This window comes from Pinus tabuliformis, chromosome Q (genome assembly GCF_031772625.1).
Source record: "Pinus tabuliformis cultivar Carrire ecotype Pingquan chromosome Q, CPIR1, whole genome shotgun sequence".
Lineage (NCBI taxonomy): Eukaryota > Viridiplantae > Streptophyta > Pinopsida > Pinales > Pinaceae > Pinus > Pinus tabuliformis.
Genome location: NC_142296.1, coordinates 866,322,015 through 866,340,609, shown reverse-complemented (window position 1 = coordinate 866,340,609; position 18,595 = coordinate 866,322,015). Strand labels below are relative to the sequence as shown.

At 37.0% G+C, this 18,595-nt stretch overlaps 1 pseudogene; it reads left to right on the top strand.

Annotated features, from left to right (window-relative positions):
* LOC149222272 (putative auxin efflux carrier component 1b) overlaps positions 1 to 17,427 on the top strand; it is a 28,411-nt pseudogene extending 10,984 nt beyond the window's left edge.
* The last annotated feature ends 1,168 nt before the right edge of the window (positions 17,428 to 18,595 follow it).

Here is an 18,595-nt window from a genome sequence, read left to right as displayed (position 1 = left end):
GGGTAAGAACAACATGTTTAGGGACTTTGGATCCCTCAGATTATTGACATTTCATGCTTCATGCTGTTAGGCACAAAAATGTCTATAACAGTTACCCCCTAAAGAATGAGGTCGTTTATCGGGTGAAATGCTTTATCAGGAGGATCCGAAGTTCATTCAATTGCTGAGAGGTGCCCTGTAATAAGATACAATACAATACATTATTTTTCATTCTTCTTTCATGATCTAGCTGAGGCGGGCATTCCCATGCTCAGCTTTATAAATTCATTTTGGTACATAGGACAGACGATCGTCTGGTGGTAGACTGATAATTCTCTGCTGAAATTATCATCCTTTGAGTAGGATGATCATCTGCTGCAATGATGTACATAACAAATGTCTTTATATCCTGAATATATATATCGCAGCCCGGATGGATGGAACTAGATCCGGGGTCTTCAAACTCGTTCGATCTTCACTCTAAGTACAAGTCGATCCATGTGAGAATTGTGCCGAAGTCGAACATGGAAAGACATCGCTTGATTACCGGTCAATAATGTAAACCGTTAACAAGCGCGAGAGGAATCACCGATAATGATAATGACCCTCAAGGTACTGCAGTACAATTCACGTGGTGTGAATAAAGGACTTGGCGTCGAACACCACGCAAAATCTTCTGGTCGAAGGTCATTGATGTATACCTGTCGCCGGAAGTGAGAAACTTGCCATTGAGGCATGCAAGCTTCAAAGTACTGGGGGGTTGTTCCTAGATCAACTTCTTGGATAATGAGCTGCAGTCGACAAGAAGTGATCCGTCAAAGGAGGGCCTTAATGAATCCCACATCAATGACATGGAACGGAGCTAATGATTTTAGTGGAGGTGAAAACAATCTGTGAGACATGATTCAGGGTGGCGATCATGGGTGGATGAAGGATAATGTATGGCAGTGGATGGGACACGGTTGACTCTTTCTGAACACATCTCTTGAACATATAACGACACTGATGTGATGGATTGGTAGCATTACCCCAAATGTGGATGGTTTGGCGAGGACCATGGTGATGAGACCGGTGAATGAAACAACCCAACCCGATGAGATACGGAGGACAAAGTGTCATGTTCAAGAGCGACTTGCTACCATTAAAGCTTTGAGGTTCTCCCAATTTTTCCCCAGTCATTTCTGACCAGTACCTCTTTATTTTTGTCAAGCTTGAGGAGGATAACATATGCTTGTTCTATAACCTGCCCTTCGGGCAAGCCCATCGCTATGTTTTAACGAGCCTAGCGATAGGGAAACTCGTTCTCGTCTAAAGACAAGTTTGTCGCTATTTAATCATTTTAACGAGTCTAACGACAAGGAAAACTCGGTCCTTTTCATTTTTAGAGAGTCTAAAAAGGTACAGAAAGTTAACTCCAAAATTCCTTTTTCGTCATCTAATCCCTTAAGTCCGAAAAAGTATAAAACAATACAAAAGGGATGAGTTTTCAATAACTTTAACGAGCCGAATAAAACAAGCGCTCGACCTTTTTGTGCAATAATCCCTCAGGTCCAAAAAGATTAAAATCTAGAGGAGGGATAGCTCTTCCGGTCATTTTAATGAGCTGGAAGGCCAAAACTCGACAAACTTTTCATATTTTACGAGTCAGGAGAAAAGAGCTCAAAGAAGACTCGTCTTTTGAGGAACGAGTGATAAACAGGGATAGCAGCAGATTCCAGGTACAGGTTGGAATTTTCCAATCACGGCAGTGTCACAAGGATGGCTAGGTGAAATCACTCTTCGCAGCTGTTCCTCAAAATGGGTAAACAATCATATGGAGGTGAACGATAGGCCAAACGGAATGGAGGTGGCAGGTGCAAAACACGACCAAGGCTTTTATGGCTAATAAATTTACGATCACAATGGTTATTTACCGGTACTAGGTTCATTTTTTAAAGAGCTTGAATGCGCCAAAACATTGCTCAAAAGCTTATGTTTATTTTTTAACGAGCATGAACTATGACGCTAAAACTGCTCGGATCTCGCTTTTCTATTTTTTAACGAGCATAAATTCCGCGGTAAAACTGCTCGGATCTTGCGTTTATTTTTTAACGAGCATGAACTTTATGCTAAAACTGCTTGAAATAATTTTGCATGCCCCCAGCATAATAATGCCAACGAGGCACATACCCCCCTAGTCTTTAGGGGGTCGTTTCATTTTTTAATGAGGTTGACACCGTAAAGAACTATCCTCTTGACTCTTTATTTCATTTTTTAACGAGGTTGACCTGAGATAGGAACTATCCTCGAAGCTTTAGATCCATTAGAAACAGAAGGTTTCATATTCCACTGTGGCCATTTCCGCTAGATTACTCGAAGGCGGTAGGGCCAAAGTACCCATTAAAGTGGGATCTTTTAGGAAGACTACTCCTATATTTTGGAGAGGATGATTCCTTCTGTGGATCAATGGAATGCTTCCTGTACTAAACGATGGCACAACTTCTGTCAAAGTTGTCGTCGAACTGCTTGGTTGATCTTTTCCCTTGCCGTTCGACAACTGCGGATTGCCGTAATCTTTGCTCCTTGTCGAAATCAAAGCATCATTCTGTTGCTTGGAGGTCGACAACATCAGCACCTGGTTTGGGGAAGCATTTCCACTATCAACCATATTTTGACCTGGGTTGGGAAACGGATCAGTCAACACAGTTGGATTTTTCGGACTCTTAAAGAATCTTTTGATTTCAGCTTTGTATGGACAGTCTGCTGTCCAATGATCCTCGTCACATATAAAACATGGACTTTTTGGTTTTCCTTTCCTAGGAGAGTTTGAAGAAGATCTTTTAGGAGATGATTCTCCTTGTTTCTTCTTCTTCCCTTTGTTTTGTTTCTTCTTGCTTCCTGGTTGATTGGTTTCTTTGCCTTTGTCTTCTGATACGGCATTTACTTCCGAAGCAAGAATTTCTTCTTTTGCATTTTGATCCGAATTCTTACGGACTTTCTTTGACGAAGCCTTTATCGATTTCGCGTTTTCTGTGCCAATCACGCCATCACCGGCATGAGAGTCACTATTTGATTTAGGAGGGGGAGGAATTGAAAACTCTGGTCTAGGGGCGTCAGGTATTTTGTCATAGAGTGTGCCGGACTGAGTATAAACTAAGTCCAAATATTGTGCACGAGCAATCACTTGCTCCTCTGTTACGACTCCCCCCTTGGCCACATCTTCCGTAATAGCCGGAAGTAACGACTTTATAAACCATTCAGCTAATAGCTGATCGGGAACATATGTTTTCACCATCCTGTGACGACGACGCCACTCATGTATATGATCAGATATATGGGTAGCAGTTGTCTGTTTGAAGTTGGTTAATATTTCTGTTCCCGTTTCATACCTTATCGGTAATTGAAAGTGGGTTAAGAAAGTCGTGGCTAGGGAACTAAAATTGTTGAAAGAGGCTCTTGGCAATTCAATATAACATTTAGCCGCTGGACCTGTCAATGTCCTCTGAAAAAGGCGAAGTCTTATCGAATCGTCGTTAAGGGTGTTCGACGAACACCACAGATGAAAAGTCATCACGTGATTCGACGGGTCTTCACCTGGATTTCCATTGAATTTAGGAATGTCAGATGGAAGTTTATGAGGAATCGCTGGCCACCAAGGGGCATAAGCAATCGGATCGTTGGTTAAACGGTGTAAATCAGGTAACTCCAAAGTTGCCACGAATGGTAACTGTTGATTCAGGTTAGGCGAAGCGTAACCAGGGTACGATGGAATCGCTTGAGCAGTGGGTCTTTGCATACCAGCATAATGTAATTGATGTTGGTATGATTGATAAGGTTGGTGGACTTGACCACCGTAAAGTGGTTGGTTTTGACCGTTTTGGATATACGGCTGTCCACTATTCGCAAAGATCTGCTGCTCAGACCCTTGGTACACTTGCTGGAACTGTGGTTGTTGGTATTGTACAAGCCATGGTTGTGACGCCATGTTCTGTTGCGCCATGCTAACCATTGGACCAAGGTGTGGGGTAATTTTACCCATTTGTACTTGTGTCGTCCCACCAGTTGGCGATTGTGGTTGTGGCCCATGGTCAAGCGACTGTTGCATTACAACCTGAGAAATCTGAGGTTGACATGTAACAGGTATCGCTTGAACTTGCAACACAGTTACAATAGCCGGGGTGGTTGGGATGTTTGTCACAGGTACACACTGTTGCATAGAATATACAATCCTTGGTTGTTGAGGTAGCATAGGCACCCAACTACTTGATGCAATTCCAGTATAACCAGAATACTGTTGAGAACTGCCATATGGATATCCTCCCGGAGGAGGTAATGAAAGGGCATACTGCCCCCCATATGGTAGCAATCCGGAACTCAGAGGGATTGTCAGTCCTTGAGGATTAGATGGCCCAAATTGACCTCCATGAGGATCAATCTGTTGAGTTTCAACATAAGAATTACCGGGTATTACTCCGGATGAACAAACTGGAACAGACCATACTGTCGAAATAGTCCCTTGGTGGACTCCTTCTAGCTGTTGAGAGCTAGTTGGGACAGCTGGTATGCCGGTAAACATCGTTGGAGTGACGGCAGGGGCTTCTGTTGTCGCTGTGTCATTTGACACAGTCCTAGATGATGACGGTTGTTCAGACATTTTAAGTCTATCCGATAGATTGCCTAGCGATTCTACAGGGACTTCCACTTGTGGTGGATTAACCTCTGATGAAGGAAAGAGAGTGACCCCTACCCCAAAATGAGTTGGAGTACTTGCTTGCGGATCCTCTGCAATTTCCTCTATCGCAATCAAACCCGGTGGAAGAGGAAGACCATCAGGTCCGTAAAATATTTCTGGTGCTGAAGAAGTGGTTGTTTCGACAGTGACAGTTGTTTGGGGAACAAAACTTTCTGGACCGGTTACAGATGGAACTGGTTCAGTTACACAAGTATTTTCCCCCAGACTAGGATCAGTATTACTGTCCTTCTGTGGCTGTTGAACTTCTTCTATAGAGGCAGGGTTTCCAGAAATGTTAGGAGTAACTGGAACCTCAGTTGCAGTTGGAACACTTGTTCTAACTTTCAAAGGAGATTTTGAACCGGTTAAACAAGTTCGCTTCGCCCGTACTGTTTTCGATTCCGAGGACAAAGACGGTTGGCTCGTAAGCCTCCGCGAACGACGGGGTTTCAATTGACTTTCTTCCACGATTGCGGATTACTCGATCAACTAAAATATTAAAAGGGGAAAAATTGTGTTTCCGAATTGAATGAATTTTATTAGACGCTTTTAGACACAACTTGCTTTTTCACTTTTTAAGAGTCGAGAAAAAGCTAAAGATGACTCTAGTCTCCTTCGATGTATTAACGAGCCCGAAGTGACAAATGCTCGGTTGGACTTTTTCAGTTATAGAGTTTGAAAAAGGCCAAAAGAAACTGCTCTGGAGATCTAGGCAGAGGGTGTGCCAAACCTTTCGCAAAACCACAGAATACGTTTTACGGTACGGGTGGTTGATCTTCGTGAATGCTGTGTTCACTGCATTGCGATCAGTAGGGTGGTCGACACGGTTTCCTATTGGATAAAGGCTTTATTCCTATAGTGGTCTCCCAATATATACGCGACGGTACGTGGGAGCACAAGTCCGTATTAGTGCCACCGACTCTCAGGAGGAATCACCCACCTTCGTCGAGATCGACAGTCACTACGTTTAACGACGCCGGAACACGTCTCTAGCTTAGACCTCTAGATGTTTGCGTTATGTTTCAAAGCATTGTTAGGTTCATTCAATATATTTTAAGTTGATCTTTTTAAAGTTTTCCTTTCAAGGTTCACCACGAGATGTATTGATACAAATTCCTAAATTCAGTCTAAGATGAGAAGCAAGCTTTTTCAATCTTTTCGACTTATGAAAATCTTAACTACTGAGGGAAAAGAGAGACAAAATCTTTTCACACAGATCAAAGAGCACTCACTAATGCACTTTTTCCCTAAATCAACATACAAACTTTCATGCAAAATGCAAAGATGCAAGTATTTCTTTTCTCTTTCTTAATGTTGGTGAAATGCAAAAAGAAAGCTGTTGTATAATTTTGAATTCAATTTCAAGTGAAAGCAAACAAGCTTGTCCAAAATCAAAAGACACCTTAAGATTTACTTGTTTCGACACTAGAAATATATAAATTCAAACCAATATGATGAAAGCAAAAGCTCAATCAGCTATGAACAGCAAACAAACTAACTCTTAGGATCAAAACGACACTTTATCACAGGTCTAGATCTAAGAGGCCACAGCAAGACTAGTTCACTTTCGTTATGGGAAACTGTAAATGTACAAGAAATACACAAAGAACAAACACAGTTTCTTTATACAACCGAGGCGGAATAGTGACAAGGAAAGTTGGTTTCGGATAGGCCTACTGACTGGTAACAAACAGCAAAAACAAGAGTGAAAACAAGGCAAGAAACAGCAGGAAACCCCAGCAGCACAAGGCAGGGCTGGTCCAGCGCAGGTGGAACACTGCCTGTTTGACCTTCAGCGCAGGTAGCCCCTTCGGGAACTACGCTGAAATGCAAACAGCCTTTGTACAGCCTGCACTGAAGAACGAAACTTTCGTTTCTGGTGGTTTCCGGGTCACAGATTGCTCAAAAATTCACAGTTTTTGCTCAAATCAGAAGCTATCAGTCGAGGACACACTAAGGGATGACAAGGAGGATGAAAAGCTATCACTAAGAGCTTATTAGAGTCCTTGTGGATCAGCTCTTCAAATTATAAACTTGCCCAGAAACTGGGCTAGAGTAGCTGCCCTCTACTTTGCATTCGAAAGATTCAAATACAATTCGATTCGGTACTCCCTTTGTTTATAAAATGAATAGCAAAAACACAAGTAACCAACAAGATACGCTCCCCAGCGGAGTCGCCAATTTGTTGTTGGGAAAAGTATCCAATACGGAATGACCCTATCCCACTCTAAGGGTGATAGTACCTCAGCAACAACTGAATGCAAAGCTATTCAAGATTACTTCTTTATGAGATGAGAGAGAGAAGAGAAGGATGATCCACTAACCGTTATCTTGCGCTAATGGTTGATCCTATCTTCACTCCTTGCTGCTTGCTCCCAGCTCCTTGCTCTCTCACCGGCCCAGCTACACAAAGATCCTGTAAAAGCACAAGAAAAGGAAACTACAAGAATCATACATCCATAATCGATTCAGGGATTAGCATAAATCAAATATACAAGCATCGATTCACCATAAAGACACATGCATATAGAAGAACCTCAAATACTTTATTAATGGAAGAAGTAAAGTTCTGAGAGAGTTACAACCATAATAGGCCCAATCCAGCAACACCTCCCAGCAGAAAGAAATCTCCTCTTCACCTCCTTCAAGCAATCACCCAATAGTTCTATACACAAACCAACAGCACTTCCTTACTTGCACAAAATTCCAGCCCCCTTAGACCTCATGAGAGAGCTCTATATATAGGGTTTTGGAGAAAGGATGAGTCAGCTTGAGGTTGGCATGAAGCTGACTAGTGTCCTCTCCCACTTCAGTTAATCTTCAGTTCTTGAGTCCACTTGGAGATTCTTGCTTCCACTTGGAGATCAAGACCCTCTTACTCATCACAAGGCGAATTCCTTGACCCAAGTGTCAGTTTGGAAGCTTCCTGGGCAATTGACACCTTGCAGAATGACTGTGCCACTTGGCCAATCTCGCCCAGCGCAGGTAGCCTTCATTACTTTTGACATTCAGCGCAGGTACAGAGTGGAGCAGTTGACATTCAGCGCAGATGCTCAGTGGAGCAGCTGACATGATCCAGAAACAGCTTGTTTTTGAGTGTTTTCAGGTGGAGAACTGATTTTTAGTGCTGTGGTTTGCTGACCTTGTTCCTCTAGGGGTAAGAACAACATGTTTAGGGACTTTGGATCCCTCAGATTATTGACATTTCATGCTTCATGCTGTTAGGCACAAAAATGTCTATAACAACAAGTAAATCCTAGATGTGTGCAGCAAAATTACAAGAATTTAGCGAATATTTTAATTTTTTAGGAGTGGAATAAGGATTAGAATGTGAGTACCTCCCTCTACCCCTGTTCCTTGTGACAATAGAATTAAATATTTAGGTTTTCATTCAAAACTGAATGATTTTAATCATAGACATTGGTTTTGCATCTATGAAAAAATAGATTACATCTAATGAATGGAGGCTCATCGCCAAGTAAAACCAATTAAAGGGAATATTCATATATTGGTTATCCATAGCCCATTAAAGGAATATTAGAGATGACACGAAATTTCCTTTGGAAAGGAAAAAGAGAAAAGGAGCATTCACTTGTTCAGAATGGCCCTATCAGCATAGAACCTATGGACAATGTTTCACAATGAATATCTATGGGGAAAAATAGCATTCACCAATAGCCCCAAGATTAGTATAAGATTGGATTAAAATAGATGTAGATATATTCATAGGAATTTTAATTGTTTAGAAGGCAATGGTGAAAGCATTTTCTCCAATAAATACTTCTCTGGGAGACTTTGGGATATCGAGCTTGGGGAGGCGTTTTCTCTTGAGTGAAGGTCTAAAGGAAAAATGGCACCAAAGTTGTGCCTCAACCTCCACAATGTTGGAGTCCCACAATTAAGTCCTATAGAGCTTGGATTGTTCAATGTGCAGAAGAGTAAGATTGATTCATCAAAATCATCTCCTAAATGAAGTAATAGCACAGGCTCCTCTTTCATGCTAGAACCAAAATAAGCTTTTTGGTTCAAGGTAAAAATAGTATCTGGATTTGGATCTACTCCCTCCATGATCTGCTCCCTCCACCACCCCTTACTTCTGCTGGATCAACTTCTATATCAAAAACTATGCACATATTTCCCTTTCTAGTATACGCCATAATCTACCTATAAATATAATGCTCAATCTACTACTCTTGCTTATTTAGTAGGAATCAACCACAAGGACATTGCTTATGGGTAAGCTAATGGCTATGTTATTGACCCTACTTTTGGATGGAGGGTATGGTACCTATGGAATTGGGGAAACTGCTATAGATTAAAGTACTTTAGCCAAAAGAAATTTTATCATCATATTGTATAGTATCTCATCTTGATAAATAATTTCTAAATCAATACCGTGAAATAATATAAAGTCAGATTATTTTACTTGTCTCTATTTAACACAACAGAACTTGCTTTGATGAGTTTCAAGATATGTATTCCTAAAATAAACAAAAAAATTAATAAAGCCTCTCTTTTTTTCTAAGACTCAATAAATTTCCATTGTGAGAAACTTTTTTTCTTCCATAAATCATTACAGTGAGCTTACGTTTGCAAACATGTTGGGGTTGTTGATTTCCAATTGATGCACATTTCCATCTTTTGTTTTTCACCCCTGTGAAAAACCTAATAGATAATTTCTTGCATAGCAGACATAACTGGCTTACCCTTCCAATCACTACCTAAAATTAGGGCCATGCATCTAAGGTAATATATATTTTTTAATGAACTGATACTAGAGTGTCATAGTTGTGGACATAAATCAAATGAAGTGTTGTCAAACCTTCAAGTAAAGCATTAGAGACTATTACACTTTAGCTTTTTAACCAATACTTTACAGACAGATTGGGACCATGGATAGATTAGACTTCTTGAATGGTTTTAACTGATAAGACACACAAAAAGAAGCTTTGCTTTCTCCATTTATTGTCATAAAATAATGTACTTTATTTAATTTCAATCAAAGATATTATTCAAAGTGGAGTCCAACATAAACAAACCATATATCTATTTCCTTATTGGCATTGCTCATTTCCTAACACACTGAATCTATATAGTAGTCTGCAACACAAACTATCAAGAAAGCCTTAGACAAACAAAAAAGAAAAGAAGGCACATTGATGTGATAATAGGGATCTTCAAATCTAACATTGCATTCAAGGATTTTTGGTGAACCAAGTTTGGAATCTATGATTAACTTAGCATAGAGCACCCCTACAAACATACAACCTCCTTCTACCTATATTTGCTTCACACCTAGAAGAAAATTTGATTTCATCACCAATGACTCAAATTCCTTTGTCAAGGTTAAAGCTAGTGAATATGTCCCCGTTCCTCCTGTGTTTGGACCTGTATCTTTTTCACTCACACATGTATGAGCCTGTGCCGAAATTAGAGGAAGATCATTTTCACAATCAACAAGAGAAAAAAATGAAGCTTTCTCTCCTTCAAGGAACAACCCAACAATAATCTAATGACTAGTTGACCCAGGACTTCATTTTACAAACCTACTACAACCTGAATCATATGCTTCTTCAAGAGTGTTTGCAACAACTCCCCTCCCATAATCCAAGCCATCCTCTTTCACAACCATAGGTTCCCCTTCAATCTGTATATAGTTTATTTTGCATCTAAGGCATTGGTAAAATTTTGGTACCGCAAATAGATCAAGCAAAAATTTATAGAGAGATTCCAAGACATGATTGCTTAACCAGTAAGTCTATTTTGCAATTGAAAATTTTTGCATCTCATAACATTAAGATCAAGATCAGGAGTTATGTTGTCATATTCATATAGTTTGATTATTCTAGCGAGTAAATGAGAAAATAACCAGATGGAAAAAACATTTGACTAGAGAACCTTAGTTGTAAGCACACCATACTTGTCACACAGCGTCTTAATGAAATCCTTTGAGCCCTCCAAAGTCATTTCTTTTAGTGAAGGGCCAAAAGTAGGGATTCCTACTTTAAGAAGATCATTTAAGATGTAGGAACATCAACAATAGGGTTATGGGTAAGCAAAAAATCTGGGAGAATGAGGATGATGACGATGATGATGGTAGAGAAAGGGGAGTGATAGGCACATATGTAGAGTCATGATGGAAGAATGGTTGATGAACCATTTACAAGAAACAATTTCCTACAGAATCAGTGGATACAACTATTGGTAACCTATGTATTTTCATGGATGGTGATTCTTTTATTTGGACTTCAACAATGTTTATGTTTTTCAAGTACAAATGAATAAGGCCAAATAACAAAGAAGACCAAAAATGAAGACACAGAGCAAAGAACCTACAAGAGAGAGAAGGGACCAATTTAATGAATATTTCTCATTTGTAATGTTTAAATGAATAAAATGATAAAAAATATAATAATGTAGAGTAATTCTAGAAGTCTACTTAGGAATGAAAGATTAAGAGAAATAAATGAATGTAGGAATGGATATTTCACCTTCTAACTCTTGGTAGTTTTTTCTTAACATGCTTTGTCTTTCCTCTATTTTTTGGGGTTTTTGTTGCAAATTTTATCAAGATGCGGCTTATTAGTTTCATTTCCTTTTTTTGTAGTTCATTATTTTCTTGTGCCTTCTTGTCTAGTGCATTATGCAGAATTTAGATATAGGTAATATTTTGATACAATATTTAGATGTTGTTTCTTCTAGACCATTGTGGCTTTGTTCCTTTGTGCAACATATTTTTCCTTGTTGCAAGACGTAATTTTGGCTATTTCTGGCAATGGTCTTTTCCATATTGATGCTCTTTCTTTTTGGTTTCTGCTGTCCCATGGGGATTATGTGAACTGTATATGAAAGTAGTTTGTTTTTTCTATGAAAAATAAGGAATGAAGATTGTTAAAAAAATGATGGAAATTATTAATGATCATTTGTATCATAGTGTAAAATAGGAAATGGATTAATAATATAATACTCCCTTTAGAAGCTTTTGGAGCATATTTTCCTCGTGTCCTTAATTTGCAAATGAGTGAATCTTTAGTCAATTGTGCCTCTGATTACATGAATTGGTATCAGACCTCAGCGAAGATTTTGAGTGGAAAGATTATGAGCAGAGAATAGATTGTTGGTTTCTGTGAGGAAAAACAAAAATGTTTTCCCAAAATGAAGCAACTACTAATGCTATGGGGTGATTCTAGTGCATGAAAACTTAAGTGGTGGATTCAAACCATTGGCTAAGAAAGAAGTGGAACTGTTGTTGCTGCTAAGAATTGTTGTTGGACGGGTGCAAATCTATTGTTGTTGGGCATGTCATTGTTGAAGTGGAACCTTAGATATGATTTCTTTATTAATTTATCTTTCCATATTAGAGGTTGATTATTGAAGGACTATTCCACATATTTAATTTACGAATTTTCAAATAATTGTTTAGCCACTAACTTATTGGTCAAATAGCCTTTATCTTGCTAATTTTTTAGTCTTTTATTACATATTTATAGGTTAGAACAATAAGTACAATCGTCAGGGACACCCCTCTGAGGTTGGAAAGAACCAACCAAAATAGAGAGGAGGATTTTCCAGTGACACATAGGGCATATTTTCCTAAATGTTTGATGATTTTTGTGGGTTGGTTTTGAAATTTTATATCAGCTCCAAGGCCATAAGAATTAGTGCTAACAGGAAAAACCACTATCTTCAATGTTTCCAATTGGGGTCAAAGATGGCCTTTCTTTGTTCCAACTTCTTTTCTTCCACTAATTGATCTTTTGGCTTTAATGAACAACACTCTTTTGACAATTAAATTCTTACCTTGTTCTTACTTAATTTTGTTAATATTATTTCCAATCATTTTGTTGTTTGTGTAAACGAATTCTAACATCATTCCTTCATTTTGAATTTTGATTTTTTGGGAATTCACATGCTTTGTGTCCAATTATTTGTGATGGCTTCTACCTCATCCTATACTTGGTTTGTCTTATTCTACTTATGACTATTCTTCTATCTCATAATACTTGATGTTATCTAACTAGCTTCTCTTCTACTCTCAAAGAAATTTGAAAAGCCTCTTCTACAAGATCAAAATATTAGTACATAGTTCATTTTGAATTTGAAAAGTACTTCATCTGTCCTCTTTTACTTGTGATTATTCCTCTTTCTCATAATACTTGATGTTTTCTAACTAGTTTTTCTTCTACTCTCAAATCAATTTGAAAGGCCTCTTCTACAAGTTAGAAATATTGGTACTCTTTGGTCTTCTTGTTTAGCTAGTCCAAATCAGTTTTCCAGTTCATAAAAGTCTTCAGTGTATTCATAAACAATCATATATTTGTGTTATTTTCACCTGTCTATACAAGGTTGTTTGTTAACCTATGAGTAAGAATTTTTCAGGAAACTTGCTTACAATCTTCTCCTAAGCTTGAATTTTATTTTCTTTTTCTTTCAAACTTGTTCCCTCCTTGCCATTTTTTGGTCTTGTTGTTCGTCTAGTCCGAATTGAATTGCAAATTGATAGAATTCCTTGGTATATTCAAAAACAATCATACAGTTGTTTATACAAGGTCATTTGGTAATTTGTGGAATTTTTGTTGTTTACCATTCACTCTCAAATATTTATTAGCATTCAATGGATATTAGTATAATAAATATCAAACTGAATATTACCTCCAAGCTTGGATGTCCACTTTTTGGAAAAGAGCATGTTGCATGCTCGAGGGATATTGATCACCACTACATACATGACAAAAGTTTTGTCAAAAATGTTGCTAAGCGAACTGGCTTGTCTTTAAAGTGACTATGTCCCTTTACATTTGTGTAGTATGTTTCATACACATATTGATATGGAATTCAAGCTTTGTAACATAGATCCCTAGTTTCTTTATCACTTATTAAATTATTACATTACTAGAGACATTGGATTTTATCATGTAGTTACTTAATGCAACATTATTGACAATTAAAGTTTCATAAAAGGAGAGGACATGCCCGTCTTCATAATTCACATCCAACCAAATACTTGGGTTATCCTACACTAAGTCAATACAATCATTGACATTCAACAACTGCATAACATTTTGTGTTTTCCCTTGAAACCTTAGGAACTCAAAGGATGTTGCTGCAAGTTCATTTTCAAATTTTTCCTTGAGCTAAGGAAAAACTTGAAAATGAACTTGCAGCAGCATCCTTGCAATATATATGTGCCTATTGTTGCTTCAAACATCTATCCTGCATATTTCGAGGCATGTTTTCACTTGAAAGCCTTGGATTTTGTCTCCATGCATTTCATAAACTTTTCTTCTTGCATAGCCAGAACATACTAGTTGCATGCTTACTTCTTGCTAAAATTCCTTTTTGTGATACATTAATCACACTTGGAGCTTATATGATGCTCCCCATAGAATGGAAAGGGTGCCAGAGAAACAAAACATGTGGGATGTACAACACTAGAAGATGAATTCTAACTTATGAAAGTGATAAATGAGAGAAATGTCCTCCTAGAATCTGCATATGAAATGTTGATAACCTCTTCCATATGTGCATATAACTAGAGTTATAAATATTAGGATCAACAAAATATTGGCAAGCATCATAAATGTAGGATATTGGAGACCATGGGAAAATATTAGCCATATTATGATAAATTACCTCTAAATTTTTGCTTTGCAGAAAATACCACAAGTTATCACCGTAAATATGATAAATTGGAGAGAAAGGAAACACTAAATAGTAACATGTATGATGTTAAGGAAAATAATTTATTAGTGATTTGTTTCTCTGATGAATTTTGGAAAAATTATTGCCAATGAGACAATGGCTTTTTATAGGTGATTGTGTTTATTTAATATCTCGGGTTTTAATTTTTTAAGTCATATTTGGTTTTGCACTGAATTAGTTCAAGGTTTAGCTTGACATTTTCTAAACCTTCAAGGTTTCAACTTCATTATGGAATACCTAACTGATAATGGAGATAAGTAGATCCTCAAGTGAGAATGGAGATAAGAAGATCTCTTAACTAACGTATGTAAACCATCTATTTGATTATGAGATTTGCAAGATATTTGCTTTATTTGAATGAAACTTAATGCATCTGCCATCAATCATCTTTTTGTGTAATCAAAGTCTGAAAGCCCATCATTATCTCGAACAAGGGGCTCATTCTTACGGAGATTGTATCTCTAGAATAATGCCCATAAATACATTGATTTTGAATACTCTTAGACATCTTGTTCTACTTTTCTTCTCATGAACTCATAATTGTTCCAATATGAGAGATATAGTTGCCAAAAAAAATATGTATATTGGATATAGATTAATATATCTTTATTCGTGAATAAGTCATATAGTTCATTGGGTTTGCCTTCTAAATTGAGCATATGGAGATGGGCGTGAGGTAAATGATTGAGTTTTATGGTCTAGATTTTAGTGTCCAATGGCATGAGAGATAAGTATGTTAATAATTTTTTGTTATCAAAGGTTTTTCTGCATATTAAATAATCTTTTCCCACGGAATGCGAGAGGCACCCATTGCCATGTTCTTGCCATTTTAGTCATAGGCAGGCAGTTGAGTGAATGATTTGAGGTATTTTTTAGGTTTAATTCAAAGTTTTTGTTTGAGTAAGTTACTTGTAGAAAATGTTCGCTCGATTCCCCCATATTTGAGTTAGATTATTGTGTTTATTGTATTTGTCTACCAATGCCACTGACTTATGAGGAATGGTGATAAATTCAATTAGTTGTTCAGTTTTGTGATTTAAGTTCATTAATATATTTGTCTGCCAATGTCAGTGACTTGTGGGGAATGGTGATAAAGTCAATTAGTTATTCAATTTTGTGATTTAAGTTCATTAATGGGCTTTGTTCAATTGTTACAGGCTTTCCAGAACTTTGTCATGACCAACAACCTTATAAAGAATATGTCCGAGAAGATTTCAGCTTTGGCAACAAGACTATGTCCCAGGGGAATGAATCAATCCCTCTCAAAAAGAAAGGTCCCAACCTTTCTAAATTTGGATCCAACTCCACTGTAGAGCTACACCCAAAAGTCCATGACAAGAACATAAATATATTCCCCCTGCAAGTGTCATGAGCAGGCTTATTCTCATCATGGTCTGGAGGAAACTCATTAGAAATCCCAACATGTATTCCAATGTAATAGGCCTCATATGGGCACTCATTTCTTTCAGGTATACTACATTTTATTAATCTACGAACATTGAATCAGATCTGGTATCAATCAGCTTTCAAACTGTTCATATGGATTTTTTGTATGATCATTGTAGGTGGCATGTTGATATGCCGAGAATTGTGATGAAATCAATAGAAATCATGTCTGATGTAGGTCTCGGCATGGCCATGTTTAGTTTGGGTATGCCTTTTCCTCGAAATTTTATATTATTTTTTAGTTGTACTCCCATTTTTCCTACATGGGTAAATATTCTTCAGTGGTGTACTAAGAGCTCCAATTTTTCCAGATATTTGTTAAGATTTTTTTTTTAAGGGAATTGAAATTGATTGATACCATAGGATTTCAAGGGAAGGGGACATGTTTTTTTGGGACCAATATTAAAGTCTCTAAATTATAACATTAATTGCATAAAATAACTCCATTTCTAAATCTCTGGGACGGCCCAAAAAGTTGTTGAAGTTCTAGTACTGATGGTAAATTCTTTGTATGTGTAGTTGAGAAAAGGGAAAAAATATGCATGAGAACGATATGAAATTGAGGTAGACAGTTATCCAAAACTGCAAGGGAAGGGGACATGTTTTTTTGGGACCAATCTTAAAGTCTCTAAATTATAACATTAATTGCATAAAATAACTCAATTTCTAAATCTCTAGGATGGCCTAAAAAGTTGTTGAAGTTCTAGTACTTAAGGTAAATTATTTGTATGTGTAGTTGAGAAAAAGGAAAAATTATGCATGGGAAAGATATGAAATTGAGGTAGACAATTATCCCAAAATGTTGAGAGAAATTTTCAGAAGCAGTAAATTGTGAGAATGGTGTCATCATAACTGTCTTTACATGTTGTTCTGAAGTTTTGTTATGATTACTTATTGACAAGTATGTTCATGGATTTGCAACCAAGGATCATAGCATGTGGGAATTATGTTGCAACTTTTGCAATGGTTTTTAGATTTCTTACAGGACTACTTCTAATGGAAACAACTTCTATTGTGGTTGGTTTAAGGGGGGTGTTACTTCACGTCTCCATTGTACAAGTATGGTACCAGAGAAGACCTTATTATAAGAGAGAATTTATTTCTACGCTACATTTAATGTTCACATACACCCCACGAGAATCTTGTTTCCTGCCTCATCAGAAAGAAAAACTTTTCTTCATCGCCCACTTACTGATTTTTATCTTATTTTTGTTTTTACGGTGCACCAGGAAGCTCTTCCAAAAGACATTGTTCCAATGTACTCTTTTCAAAAGAGTACAATGTACATCCAAATATATTGAGCACAATTAAAGTTGAAGTTTTTCTCAACAAACAAAAACCCCCTTGCCTTAACTGGGTTTCCTTTTTAAATGCAGTACCTGGTCATGGCATATATTGACATTAAGTTGTCCTCTTCTATTGTTTTTATTTTTAATTTACTATAAAAGAAACTAACTCATGGGTAACTTTGCTTGACTTTCAGAGTTATTTTTGGCATGTTGATAGTGTTACCAATAACGTTGGTGTAATATGTTATGTTGATAGCGTTACCAATAACGTTGGTGTACTACATTGTGTTGGGCCTCTAAAAGGCCCATGAATATCAATGGAAATTGGATGATGATAGAAGTTGGTGTATATGCATTCTCCCCTAAATTTATTTAACCTTCAAACACATTGTAATACAATACTCAAATTGGTCTCTATTGTATCAGCACCTAGGTATGCATATAATAAGATTTGAACATCGTTTCTTGCAAATGGTTTATTCCAGTCTTTATCATAATAAATAATGGACTACTTCCAAATAGTTTCTACTACTGTAAAATTAACCAAGTCTTATAAGCAGTGTTGTTATTTAAATAGTTTCTACTAATTTAAAATCTACACTCTTGTGACTATTTACTTTTGAAAATGTTCAAAAACATAACAACCAATATTTTTTCATTTTTGAAAATGTTCAATAATATAACAACCAACATTTGTATGTTATTCTTGAGATACTTTAAAATTAATTTACCGAGTTCATATGAACACGTTCATTATTTAAATAGTTTATATGGTTTTAATATTTACCAAATCTTATGAAAATGGTTGTTCTTTAAATAGTTTCCATGACATCAAAATTGACCCAATAACTTAAACAAGCACAGTCTTTTTTCTCTCTTTTCAGATGCATGCATTTGATGACTAGCTGTTGTTAGCTTTCTCTACTGTCGATTGCAAATGACTTGTAGGAAGATGAGCAGCAAGAAAATGGTCTAACACACATGGAGATGGGCTTGCTTCCATTCTGAAACTAAAGTGTATCTCTGAGAGGACAGATAGATGCAACTTTGTAATTCTAGACATTGTTGAGTCTGTAGAAGTCATTATAGTTTTCAACTAAAGTGTTTCTCTGAGAGGACAGATAGATGCAGCTTTGTAATTCTAGACATTGTTGAGTTTGTAGTAGTCATTATAGTTTTCGACTAGAAAATGTCAAAAAAAAACTTTAAAACAACTTTAAAACTTGTAACAGGCAAACAATTGTTCAAATTATTTGTCTCTAAAACCAATTTTAAATATATTTTGTACTAAGTTTTATAAGCTTATTCAACAACATGATAGCTCTCCCTTTATCTCTATATATAGTTTTGTATTTTTACCATTAAACGATTTAGACATGGCCTTGCCCAGAAGTTGAAATTTGGAAATTTCGTTAGACATGGTCTAGCCCAGAAGTTGAAACTGAGTAGCCAACACAAAACTTTAGAA